The sequence below is a fragment of the Mobula hypostoma genome, chromosome 11 (genome assembly GCF_963921235.1).
Source record: "Mobula hypostoma chromosome 11, sMobHyp1.1, whole genome shotgun sequence".
Classification (NCBI taxonomy): domain Eukaryota; kingdom Metazoa; phylum Chordata; class Chondrichthyes; order Myliobatiformes; family Myliobatidae; genus Mobula; species Mobula hypostoma.
The window spans coordinates 35,700,801-35,714,103 of NC_086107.1; the positions used below are offsets into that span (position 1 = coordinate 35,700,801).

Consider the following 13,303-nt stretch of genomic DNA (forward strand, 5'->3'; position numbering starts at 1 on the left):
CATTTATTAGCAGAAGCATGCAGAATTAACTTATAAAATAAACTTATTTTTCACATCCTCGTAAATATTTTATTGAATGAGAAATAGTGCAATGTTTAATATTAAGTTCTGCAACATGCAGAATTGAAAACGAATTGAAAATGTTAATTAGATTTTACATATTTAATACTAAAATTTACATGAATGTTTCTAAGTTAACAATAACATTGAAATTTAATTTCTATGACTTCAATGTATGAAGGATTCTAAATTTTTGGGCACACTTTGTCAATAGCCAGCATAGAGAGTATATAAAGTAATAAATACCCATAATTATGAAAGCTTTTGCAGGAACAAAGTATATTGCCTAAGAACTGGAGGCTAGTCAAAATAATACTACGTTTTAAAATGAGAGATTAACCTAATTGACATATTGAGCTTAACATTCACAGCAACAAGAATGAAAAAACTGCATCACAGGATAGATACTGCATAGACCCAAATGAGTGATTTTTGACAAACAGCAGAATTCAAAAAGGAAATTACCAGCAAGATTCAAGTATCATACAGGAAGTTAGTACAAAATATTTAAATATATAGAATTAAGAAGAGGAAAATAAACTAGATAGAGAAATGTAGATAGAAGAGAGAAAATAAGGTTGGAGTGAAGGATCATTTTTTTTCCAGATTGATTATCAGTGGACAGAAGTGTCTCACTTGGGCCACTTCCATTTGTTGTTTGTTAATAAACTTTTTAGATGTCACTCTAGGAAAGGATATTATGTGAAAATAATTTTTCAGAAAATATAACAAAGAGGTAAGGAAAAGAAGGTATAATGGCCAAAAAAGTGAGTGATGAAACAGTATCATTAAATGTGAGATGATGCACTTTGGAAAAAAAAAACTATGGTTATGAGCCAAGTTGAAGTAGATCTTGTGCTTTGGGACTTGTGGATATAGAATCCATGAAAATCAAAGATTGACAGGATTTCTAACAGCTGATAGAATTGCTAGTGTTATCTATAACACATGTAAAATGTAAAAGTGAAGAACCAGTGCTGAACCCATAACGAAGATCCGTTAATAAGGCCTTAGTTGAGAATCTGGTCTGAAGGAAATAAGAATATAAAGAAAGTGTGAGTAATTGGCTATTTCTCTGCTTGAACAAGATATTGATGCATGATAAAATTGAAGCTTTTGAAACTGGGAAAAAATAGGACAGGGTAGATAGAAATAGTGTGTTTCTAATTGTCAAAGGGTCAGGAACAAAGGGCCATACATGCATAATTTATTGAAAAAGGTTCAGAAAAGAAGGTGCGCTTTACATTGAAGGTTGTAATACTATTGAAGTCATGATCATGATTAGTAATCAAGTCAGAAAATTTATCAACGTTCAAGATAACATTTTATCTATGGATAAAAGGGGTGAGTGGAACAAGGGAGGAAGGCAGGTAAGTACAATAAAATGTATTTTTTTTATTATAAAGTTGTATATGCCATAGAAACTTCATGTTGTGAAATCAGTGCATTCCTATGTACTTGTTTTACACAGACAAAAATAATTGATAGATTTTGTTTAAAGCTTCCTGTGTTATTCCAAACAAGAGCTAATATTCAGTACCTTGGCGAAATCCCTCTGCTTAAGAATTCCCCAGTGGGGAGAAACCTCATTTTAACTGGTTGTCTATGGATCAGTCAGAAACGGTGTGGTATAATGAAACAGAATTAGTGATTACACTGTTCAAGGTCAAGATTGTTTAATGTCATTTCCAGTACACAAGTGTAAAGAAAAATGAAATAATTGTTACTCAGGATCTATGCAGAACAAAAGAAAGAAATCACAATAAGATAAAGAACACAATAATAAAAAAACATAATAAATATAAATCCTTTAGGTAATTTATACAAATAGATTGACTGTTTGTCCATAAAGTGGCGCCTGACGCATGACTGTCTGTACATAAGATGTCTGACACGAAAAGATAAAGTAGTGGCAATTGGGGATGTGGAGGTCTGGGTTAGTAGGTGGAGATATCGATTAACCTTACTGCTTGGTCAAAGTATCTGTTTTTGATTCTGGTAGTCTTGATGTGGATACTATGTAGCTTCCTCCCTGATGGGAGTGGGACAAACAGTCCATGACCAGGGTGACTGGGATCCTTCATGACACTTCTGACCCTTTTCCAGCACCTTTCTATATATATGTCCTTGATGGCTTGCAGGCTGATGCCAGTAATGCAATGGGCAGTTTTGACTCCTTGCTGCAGAGCGTTCCTGTCTGCTGCAGAGCAATTTCCATACCATGCAGTGATGCAGCATTTTAGGATGCTCTCTACCTCGCATCTGTAGAATGACGTGAGTATATATGTGCACCGTCCAGCTCCCTTCAGCCTCCTTAGAAAGCAAAGAAATTGGCCAGCTGTCCTGATGGTGCGGAATGTATTCTGGGACCATGAGAGATTGTACAAGATGTGCACTACCAGGTGTTTGAATATGCTCTGCTGCGTCGTCGATATACAGAGGGGTGTGAGTGGTGCGAGTTCTCCTGAAGTTGATAACCATCTCCTTTGCCTTGTTGACATTGAGGGAAGAGGTTATTTGCCTGGCATCAGGCCTTGAGCTCTTCCACCTCCTCTCTGTAGGCTGTCTCATCGTTGCTGGTGATGACCCCCCACTACTCCCGTGTCATCAGCGAACTTGACAATGTGATTACTCAGTTTTTTAGCCGTGGAGTCAAGTGTGAGCAGAGTGTACAGCAATGGGTCCAGCACACAGCCCTAAGGGGAGGGGCACAGATGTTGAGGAGGATGGGAAGGGAGGAGCGGTTGTGCATCCTGACTATCTGAGGTCTCTTCATTTGGAAGTCCAACACCCAGCTGAACAGTGGTGTTCTCAGACCGAGGAGTAAAAGTTTGTTCACCATGGGCTGTGGGACGATGGTGTTTAATGCCGAACTGAAATGCAGAAACAATATTCTGACATGTGTCGTTGCTTTCTAGGTGTGTCAGGGCCAGGTGCATAACAGATGCTATGACATCTGTCATAGAGCAGATCTGTCTATCAGCATTTTGGTGAGTGTTCAAAGTGACAGGAATAGAGTTTGATACATGCCATTACCAGCCACTCAAACAGCTTCACGATGATTGGCATCAGATCCACTGAGTGAAAGTCATTTAGACCATAAGATATAGGAGTGGTATTAGGACACTCGGCCCATCGAGCCACTATTCTATCACTGCTGATTTATTATCCCTCTCAACCACATCCTCTTGCCTTCTTCCTGTAACCACTGACACCCTGACTAACCAAGCACCAGTCAACCTCCACTTCAAACATACTCAATGACTTGTCCTCCAGAGCTCTCAGTGGCAACACAGATTCATCCCTGTCTGACTAAGGACATTTGTCCTCATCCTTTTGTCTAGGCTCACCCAGTATAGGAAATACCCTTTCCACATCCACTCTGTCTAGGCCTTTCAATATTCAATAGGAATGATCCCCTCCCCCATTCTTCTAAATTCCAATGAACACTGATCCAGAGCCATCAAACACTCCTCATACATTAACCCTTTCATTCCCAGATTCATTGTTGTGAACCTCCTCTAGACCCTCTCCAATACCAGCGCATCTATTCTTAGATAAAGGGCCTGACCCTGTTCACAATACTCCATGTGTGGTCTTACCAATGCCTTAGAAAGCCTAAACATCACCTCCTTGCTCTTATATTCTAGTCCTCTCAAAATGAATGCTAACATTGCACTCGCCTTCCTTCACACTGTCTCAACCTGCAAGTTAAACTTTAGAGAATCCTGTACAAGGACTCACAAGTCTTTGCAACTCTGATTTTTGAATTTTCTCCCACTTTAGAAAATAATCTACACCTTTATTCCTTCTACCCAAGTGCATGACCATACACTTCCCTACACTATATTCCATTTGTGACTTTGTTGCCTATTCTCCCAATCTGTCCAAGTACTTCTGCAAACTCTCTGCTTCCTTAGCTCTACCTGCCCCTTCATCTATTGTCTACAAACTTGGCCACAAAGCCATCAATTCCATCATCTGAATTGTTGACATATACCAAGAAAAGAAGCCATCCCAACACTGACCCCTGCCGAACACCACCAGTCACTACTCTTTGCCTCCTGCCAGTCAGCCAATCTTCTATCCATGTTAGTATCTCTCCTGTTATACCATGGACTCTTATCTTATTAAGCAGCCTCACGTGCAACACTTTGTCAAAGACCTCCTGAAAATCCAAATAAACAACATCCACTGATGCTCCTTTGTCTATTCTGTCTGTTATTTCCTCAAAGAATTCCAGGAGATTCGTCAGGTAAGATTTCCTCTTAAGGAAACTATGTTTACTTTGGCCTACTTTACTAGACGCATCCCAGTACCCTAAAACTTCATCCTTAATAATCGACTCCAACATCTTCCCATCCACTGAAGTTGGGCTAATTGGTCTATACTTTCCTTTCTTCTTCCTTCCTCCCTTCTTAAAGAGTGGAGTAACATTTGCAATTTTCCAGTCCTTCGGAAGCACTCCAGAATCTAGTGATTCTGGAAAGATCATTAATAATGCCTCCACAATCTCTTCAGCTACCTCTTTAAGAACCATGGGGTCTAGTCCATCTGTTGCAGGTGACTTAACTACCTTCAGATCGTTCACCTTCCCAAGCACCTCCTCCTTAGTAATACAAATACACTCACTTCTGCCCCCTGATAACTGCCCAATTTCTGACATACTGCTTTCGTCTTCCACAGAGAAAATAATTATTCAGTTCATCCACAATTTATTTGTTCCCCCATTTCTGTCTCTCCAGTGTTATTTTCAGTGGTCAAATATATACTCTTACCTATCTTTTACTCTTTACATATCTGAAAAAGCTTCAGGTATCCGCTTTTATATTATTGGCTAGCCTACCTTCATACTTTACCTCTTTCCTCCTTATGGATCTCTAGTTGCATTCTGTTGGTTTTTAAAATCCTCCCAATCCTCTAACTTCCCAATAATTTTTACTATGTTATAAGCCCTCTCTTTTGATTTTATACTGTCTTTGACTGCCTTTGTCAACCACAGTTGCCTCATACTCCCTTTGGAGTACTTCTTCATCCTTGGAATATATCTATCCTGCTCCTTCCTAGTCACCTCCCAGAAACTCCAGCTATTGCTGTTCTGCTGTTAACCCAGCTAGTGTCCCCTTCCAATCAACTTTAGCTCGCTCCCCTCTCATGTGTCTGTAGTTCCCTTTACTCCACTGTAATACTGATATATCTCACTATCTTCTTCCTCCCAAACTGTAGCACGAATTATATCACAATATGACCCCTGCCACCTAAGGTTTCTTTACCTTAAGCACCCAATCCAGATCGTCTTTTCCCCAGTGGGGTCAACTACAAGCGACTGTAAAAAGCCATCTCATCAGCATTCTACAAATTCTCTCTCTTGGAATCCAGCACTAACCTGATTTTCCCAATCTAGCTGCATATTGATATCTACCATCACCAGTGCAACATTACATGTCTGGAACGTGCTGTAAGGTTTCACTGCTAATGTAATGGCCTCTCTTTAATGTTTCACTGCCACTGTATTGGTTTCTCTGTAGCAGCAATGTTTGGGTTATGACCAGAGATTAGATTAGATTAAATTAGATTAGATTATGAGGACACTCAGTCCTCGTCTATTGTCATTTAGAAGTGCATGCATTAAAAAATGATACAACGTTCCTGCAGAATGATATCACGAGAAAACACAGGACAAACCAAGTCTAAAACTGACAAAACCACAGAATTATAATATATAGTTACAACAGTGCAAAGCAATACCATAATTTGATAAAGAGCAGACAGATCAAAAAAAAGTCCTAAAGTCCCGATAGACTCATCATCTCACGCAGACAGTAGAAGGGAGAAACTCTCCCTGCCATGAACCTCCAAGCGCCGCCAACTTGCCAGTGCAGCACCATTGGAAGCACCTGACCGCAGCGGACTCTGAGTCCATCCAAAAACTTCGAGCCTCTGACCAGCCCCTCCGACACAGCCTCTCCGAGCACCATCCTCTGCCAAGCGCTTCGATCCCGCCCCGGCCGCCGAGCAACAAGCAAAGCCGAGGACTCGGGGCCTTCTCCTCCGGAGATTCTGGACCACACAGTAACAGCAGCAGCAGCGAAGCAGGCATTTCAAAAGTTTCACCAGATGTTCCTCCGTGCTCTCACATCCGTCTCCATCAATTCAGGATTGTGCACGAAACCCTACTTGACAAACAACAGACATCACCACCGGAGTGGCTGCTGCGAGCTGCATCGCGCCGCCATCTTCTCCTCCCGCCGGAGGATAACAGGGCTTTGGAACATGGAGCTATCCAATGAGAGAAATGTCATTCTTTCTTGTGAGTCTGGAAGAGAGATTTTTGCGGTCTTTTGTCAGGGAGAGATGAGGAGAGAAGACGCAAATGGAAAGAGTACGTAGACTGCCAGACGGAATGGGTTTGGAGCGAGGGTCCAAAGGTCAGTGACGATCAGAGGAGGTCGATGGTGGCTAAACGGCCTTATCAGTGAGCTCCAACATTTGCACATTAGACTTCGTTTCAAGAGAACGGGCCCTTTTTCTTTTTTTTTTGTTTTCTTTACTAACCATATAGTCAAATTAAGAATTACACAACTGAATTGTTTAATCGCATATTGTGTACTGTTTGTTATTTTGTGGTACTGATTTGTAACAGGGACACATCCCACAGCATCCACCCAAACAAGGTTTCTTAAGTTTGGCTGGGCTGGGGGCTATCATCCCCTATATTAAGCTGCTAGCTGAACCGAGAGTTACATGTGCTTTCTATTTCCTGTTGAAATTTGTAATCCCGCATCCTGGCCACTGGTTGGGCGTCTGTATATAATTCCATCAGGGTCTTTTTATCCTTGCAGTTTCTTATCTCTACCCTCAAGGATTTTACATCCTATTTCTGAGGCTTTGATTTCAGATTTTCCAACAGAGCCATCCCTCCCACTCTGCCTCCCTGCCTGTCCTCTCAATACAATGTGTATCCTTGGACGAAAAGCTCCCAACTGTGAACTTTCAGCCATGGCTCAGGATGCCCAGTACGTCATACCTGCCAATCTCTAACTGCAGAACAAGATCGTCTACCTTATTCTGTAAACTGCATGAATTTAAATATAACTTTCACTCCTGTATTCATCACTCTTTTTGGCTTTGGTCCCTTGTTACATGTGAGTTCTTCCCACTGACTGCAATTTTGCCCTATTATTAGTCTGTCCTTTCTCACAGTCTCACTACACACTTCATCGACTTGTATACAAACTGCTCCATCACTCCAGTTCCCATTCTCCTGCCAAATTAGTTTAAACCCTCCCCAGTTCTTCAGGGATGACGGCGACTGATATGAAGCACATGGGGACAACGGTCTGGATGAGTGAAATGTTGAAGATGTCTGTGAAGACATCAGTGAGCTGCTGTGCACACTCCCTGAATAGCTATAAAATGGTTGAAAACGTTGACAATCTGGCTAACCCAACCTGTACTTTAGGCTCTAATTCGGTAGGTCTGTCTGGCAGGATTTACTGGAAATCATGTGGAAATCACATATCAGGGATCTTACCTTGTGTAGAGTTGTATTCACGTGTATGGAAATAAGTTAGACCCTGAACAGTATAATAGTAAGTTCTTTTTAAGGGATTTTTGGAGCTTCTCCATGGTCTGGGTTATGACCTGTGCCTGGCAATCTTGATGTCTTTTTATGTCTCACTGAAGTTTTAAAGTGTTAGGGCTTCCTGGCAGCTGAGGACTGATTTACTACGAATACACAAAGCACTGATGCTGACTGTTAATGGCTGATAAACACAACTATAAATGGCATGCTACCTTGAGCTTACATTATTAGTGAAGAATCAAATAAAGAAGTCTGAGGTTTGTTCATTTGGTTTAATTAGTTTAGATCTGTAACTGTGAGAGTCAGAGAGCATTAGAAACAGGCCATTCAGCCCATCTAGTCCATGCCAATCTGTTTTCTGCCTAGCCCCATCTACCCACACAGGGACCTGGCTCCACCTTACCTGGCTTATCGATGTACATATCCAAACTTCCCTTAGGCATTGCAATTGAACCTGCATCCCCCCTTTAATCTACTTTGTAAATTTATGAGCTCTAGTTCTGGTCTCACCCAACCTCAGGGGAAAAAGCCTGCATATATTTATTCTATCTACATCCCTCATAATTTTGTATACCGCTATAACATCTTCCTTGTTCCCCAGGGAATAAAATCCTAATCTATTGAACCTTTCCTTATAACTCAGGTCCTCCAGTCCCAGCATCACTGTAAATTTTCTCTTCTCTCATTCAGTCTTATCAATATCTAGATATTTTATATTCTAATAATTCTTACTGGTATCTCGATACCTTATGATACCTGATTGATATTAAAGATAGTAACATGGACAGAATATTGGCTAACTGGCAAAGGCAAAGAGTGGGAATAAAAGGGACCTTTTCTGATTGGCTGCCAGTGACGAGTGGTTCTCCGCACAGGTCGATGTTGGATCCACTATTTTTCATGTTGTATGTTCATGACTTGGATGACGGTACTGATAGCTCTGTGATCAAATTTGTGGATGTACAAATATATAGAGGGGCAGGTGATGTTGAGGAAACCTGGAGTTTGGAGAAGGACTTGGACACATCAGGAGAATGAGCAAAGAAACAGCAGATGGAATTTGGTGGAGGGAAATGTATGGTCATGCCTCTAGCTAGAAGCGGTGAATCTGTGGAATTCATTGCGGTGGAGACCAAATCATTGGATATATTTAAAGTGGACGTTAATAGGTTCTAGTTTAGTAAGGATGCCAAAGGTAGATGGCAGAAGAATGATGTTGAGAGGGAAAATAAATCAGCCATAATCAAGTGGTGGAGCAGAATTGATGGGCTGAATGGTCCAATTCTGCTCCTATATTTTATGGTCTTATCTTTCCTGCTGGTGGGTGACTGAAACTACACATAATATTCCAAATTTGGCTTCAATAATGTTGCATACAATGTCAACATAACATCCCAACTCCTGTAGTCAGTGCTCTGATCGATGAAGGCTAAGGTGCCAAAAGCTTTCTTGATGACCCTGTCTACCTGAACGCGAATAGAGATACATAATTCAAGGCACACTCCCTGATACGTATTCCTGGATTCCTTTGTTGTACTGCACACTTCAGTGCCGTTCCATGCACTGGTAAGTGCTTCACTGATGTGTCCTGCCAAGACAAATCAAAAGAAATCTGAGCTCTGTTTAGAGACACAGCGTCTTAAAATCATATTTCTAATCTCAGAAAAATAGGGTGAAATTTGGAAAAAGAAATGCTGGGAATACTATAGGTCAGGCAACAGCTGGTGGAAAGTGAAACAGGACTGCAAAGGTTCTCAGACCAGAAACATTAATCATCAGTTTCTCTTTACTCAGATGCTGCCTAGATCATTAGTCAATCTAATACCACTAGTAATTTATTTCCAATCGAGAAAAAATGCACTGATGCAAAGAATGCACGGCCAACTCACTAACACATTCTTTGTTACAAATGTCCATGTCAAGTTTCACCCTAAAATGAAAACAGGAAAGAATGGACTACCTCTAATGACCCTATATACTTTCTTAGGAAGAGAGACCAAAACTGTGCACAGTATTGCAGGTATGGCTTTACCTACACTTCAAACAATTGTAACAAAGCTCTCCTATTTCTGAACTCCAACCACTTTGCAATTCAGGCCATTGTGCTATTAGCCCTATTAATACCTTGCTGCATATGCCTGCTAACATCTATATTTAATTCCTCTCACTGAGTGCATGGTCTCAGACTTTCCCACGTTAAATTCCATTTGCCTAGATTTTGCCCACTCAATCTATCAATAGGCCATTGCAATCTCACTTTCTCCATCACCTGCCCTTCCACCAAATATCACCACCCTGGTGAACTTGTATACCTTACATTCTGTTCCCTCCCCTTGTATATAAACTTTAAATAACTGACAGCTAACATGTGGTACTTTGCCAATACCCCTTATAAATTGTCTAATAAAATTATTGTAACATTGCTTTCTGTATGATAACCAATTTTCAATCCATGATAACATACTTCCATCAAAACCATAAACTCTTATGCACCAAGTGTTTTCTATGGCACCTTGCAAATGTCTTTTTTTAAGACCAAAGACTCCAAATCTACAGATTCTTCTCATCTCCTCTGCTTGCCACATCTTCAATGAATTAAAGTATATTTGTCAAATATGATCTGTTAATCCTGACACTATATTGATTTGGTTTGATTACATGAAGCTTTCTGAAACAATTAGCAATATTTTCTTTGATTTTTGGCCTTTGCATCTTGCTAACTAACTGGCATATAGTTCTGTGTCTTTTGTTTGCCCTCCTTCCTTGGCCAGGAAACAGGAAGTAGACTGTTCCACCTGGGTGATTTTTCTTCTTTGGAAGGACAGAATTATTTTCTTTTCAATTTTTCTTCCTTCTCCAAACATGGAATGCACTTGAAGTTCAAGTATATGATCGACAGGTATAGGCCTCTGCAAAAACTGTCGAACCCAGGGTGAAGTATACACGAGGAAACCTTTTCCACTTGACACACCTCAAGGGAGTAAGCCAGGAGATCAGAGTGTGATAGATCAATGTCTCAAATCTGACTCCTTACTCGAGAAAATATGCAGATGCTGGAAATCCAAGCAAAGCACACAAAATGCTGGAGGAACTCAGCAGTTTGTGTGTGCTGCCTGACACCTTACTCTCTTGTTTCACAGTGGGGACTGCATCAAAACATAAAAAACTACATCTACCTCTACAAGTGTTTTTCCATTTTTCCGTCCTGATACATTTTTGGTTGGCTAAAGCAATAGGCTCAAAATACATCAGCACCCAATAACAGCACAGTATTTTAGAAACAATATGGATGCCTATGACCACATCATCTTTAAATCCCCTCTTCCTTTTGACATGGTAACATGTTTCTATTTATAGGACACAAGAATAGGTTGGAAATAGTAGCCTGTTTAAAGCTATGATGGTAACATAATGATGGTGCCAGAGCGTCTCTAGGGACTGCGGGGTGGGGGGGGGGAGCAGTGGGGTTGCTCAGTCCTGACCACAGGTGCTCCCTGTATGGAGCTTACCCACTTTTCTTCTGACCTCATGCTTTTTTCCAGGTGTTCCTATTCTTCCCGTATCCGAATATCTGTGAGTTGCAAGGTTAAATAACTGTTTTAAGTAGTGTGTAGGTGAATCTTGGTGGGGGTTGAAGTTTATGATAGTGTGGGAAGGATAGAATGAGATGTGATGTTCCCATGGTCTTCGTGGGTCAAAAGGCCTGATTCAATGCTGTATAATTCTGACTCTTAGTAGTATCATCATGTGTTCAGCTGCACGGAGGAAACAATTCTCCAACCTTGATGGTTGCTTGCAAATAGGTTCAAAACTGTTCTTTTATTTAATTTTTTTTGGAGATACAGACAGAACAGACCCTTCCGGCCCAATGAGCCACACTTCCCAGCAACCCATCTATTTAACACAAGGCAGCTGTCCAATCACGGGACAGCTTACAATGACCACATCATCTGCTAACTGGTATGTCTTTGGACTGTGGGTGGAAACTGGGGTAGCTGGAGCAAACCCACACAGTTCATGGGGAGAATGTACAAACTCCTCAGAATTGAACTGCAAACTCTGGAACTAGCCAAACTGTAACCATGTTGCTCTAATCGCTCTGCTACCTTGGCGCCAACGGTAAACCCACACGTAAACTAAAGCAAAAATAAACCCGCACTATGTGCCAGAAGCATAAGGAGATATTTACTTAGATTTTTGTTTTCTGAATTTTCCTTTCTCAAACTCAGGAAGGGACCCATAGTAGTATTTGTACTCAGAGCTTGCCCCTCAGTATAGTTTAATTGAAATACCAGGTAAAGTATGCAAGAAGCACTCTACTTCATCCTTGGTTTCCACTTCAAAGACTAGTCATCCGACAAAATTCTCTACATGATGTAACCGGGTGACCGTCGAATCATATTCATTATCGCTAAAAGTGTACTTAGGCATCCATCCGGGTAATGCTAGAATAGTTGTCTGTGCCTTTAAGTGGAGATGGTGATGTCATTACACACGTGCGGGATAGTGGGGAGACCATTTTTGTTTTCTGCAGAAGAACGATTAAGTTCCTCCCAGAGATACTGGGCATGGTGAGGAAAGGTGAGTGTTAATTGACAATATCCATGTGAATTCGTTTATACTTGTTGGTGAATCAAGAATATCAGTAATTTGACATGTTTTACGTGTGGATGCTTTAGATTTTCACGAGTGAAGACATTGGCGCTGGACAGCGTGGCTTGTGCAAAGTTCCTTACCGGCCAAGTAGGTCAGTCTTCCTGTAATATAACTACCAGGCAAAATCTTGTAAAAGCTGTGTCAAAGTGTACCTTTTGTCTAACTTTATTGTATCATGACCGATTGTGAATGTAACCGCGTAACGTGAATGTTTAGTCTCTGTTTGGAAGTTCAGCACGTGTGTACTAAAAAGCAGAAGACGTCTTAGATGAGATGTATTTGCTTACATTTTCACTGCTATGTATAAGGTACAGGGTTGGTGGGATTCTAATGTTGTTTGTATTGAGTTCCTTCAGAATTGTCACTACCGTATTAGTTCTGTATTAGTTCTGTGCGGTTTGCTTTATGTATCTTTATACTGCATACGCAATTCATCGATACACAAGGATGTGGATCGAAAGTTAAACTGAGATTGTAATGGCAGGAACTGGTAGTAAATTCGTTCATTTTGTTTTGAGACCCTCTTCCGGCACTAAAACATCTAAAACAGATAAAGGAATTAAACCCGAAAAAGTATTTGTTCGAAAAAGAGTGTGTACTTTTCCCCAGGCTACCAAAGTGAGAATGCTAATGTAGTGAAATTACGAACAATTTTGTGATGTGAATTGATAACAGAACGCTAAAGGATGCCACCTGAACACAGTTACTTACATCTAAAGTGCAGTTTAAGCCTAGCTTTGGATGTGAAAGCATGATAATAATCCACTAGGCTATCTCCTCATATAATTTACATAGTCTGTTGATTCTAAATTTGCTTAGCAGGACATACACTCACTGACTTTTAAGTGAGGAAACCAAAACATGAGACATTCAGCTCCTCAGATCTTTAGAACCAGGTACGTAGCAACCTACAATCAATTTTAACAGACAAAATTTCATTTATAATTCAATAATAACTATTTTTGATTTTTGCAAAAATAGATGTTACAACTAAAGGGAACC

General features: G+C 40.5%; 1 protein-coding gene across 1 annotated transcript in view; it reads right to left on the reverse strand.

Moving 5' to 3' along the window:
- LOC134354260 (serine/threonine-protein kinase BRSK2-like) overlaps nucleotides 1-13,303 on the reverse strand; it is a 1,028,846-nt gene that overhangs the window by 431,665 nt on the left and 583,878 nt on the right.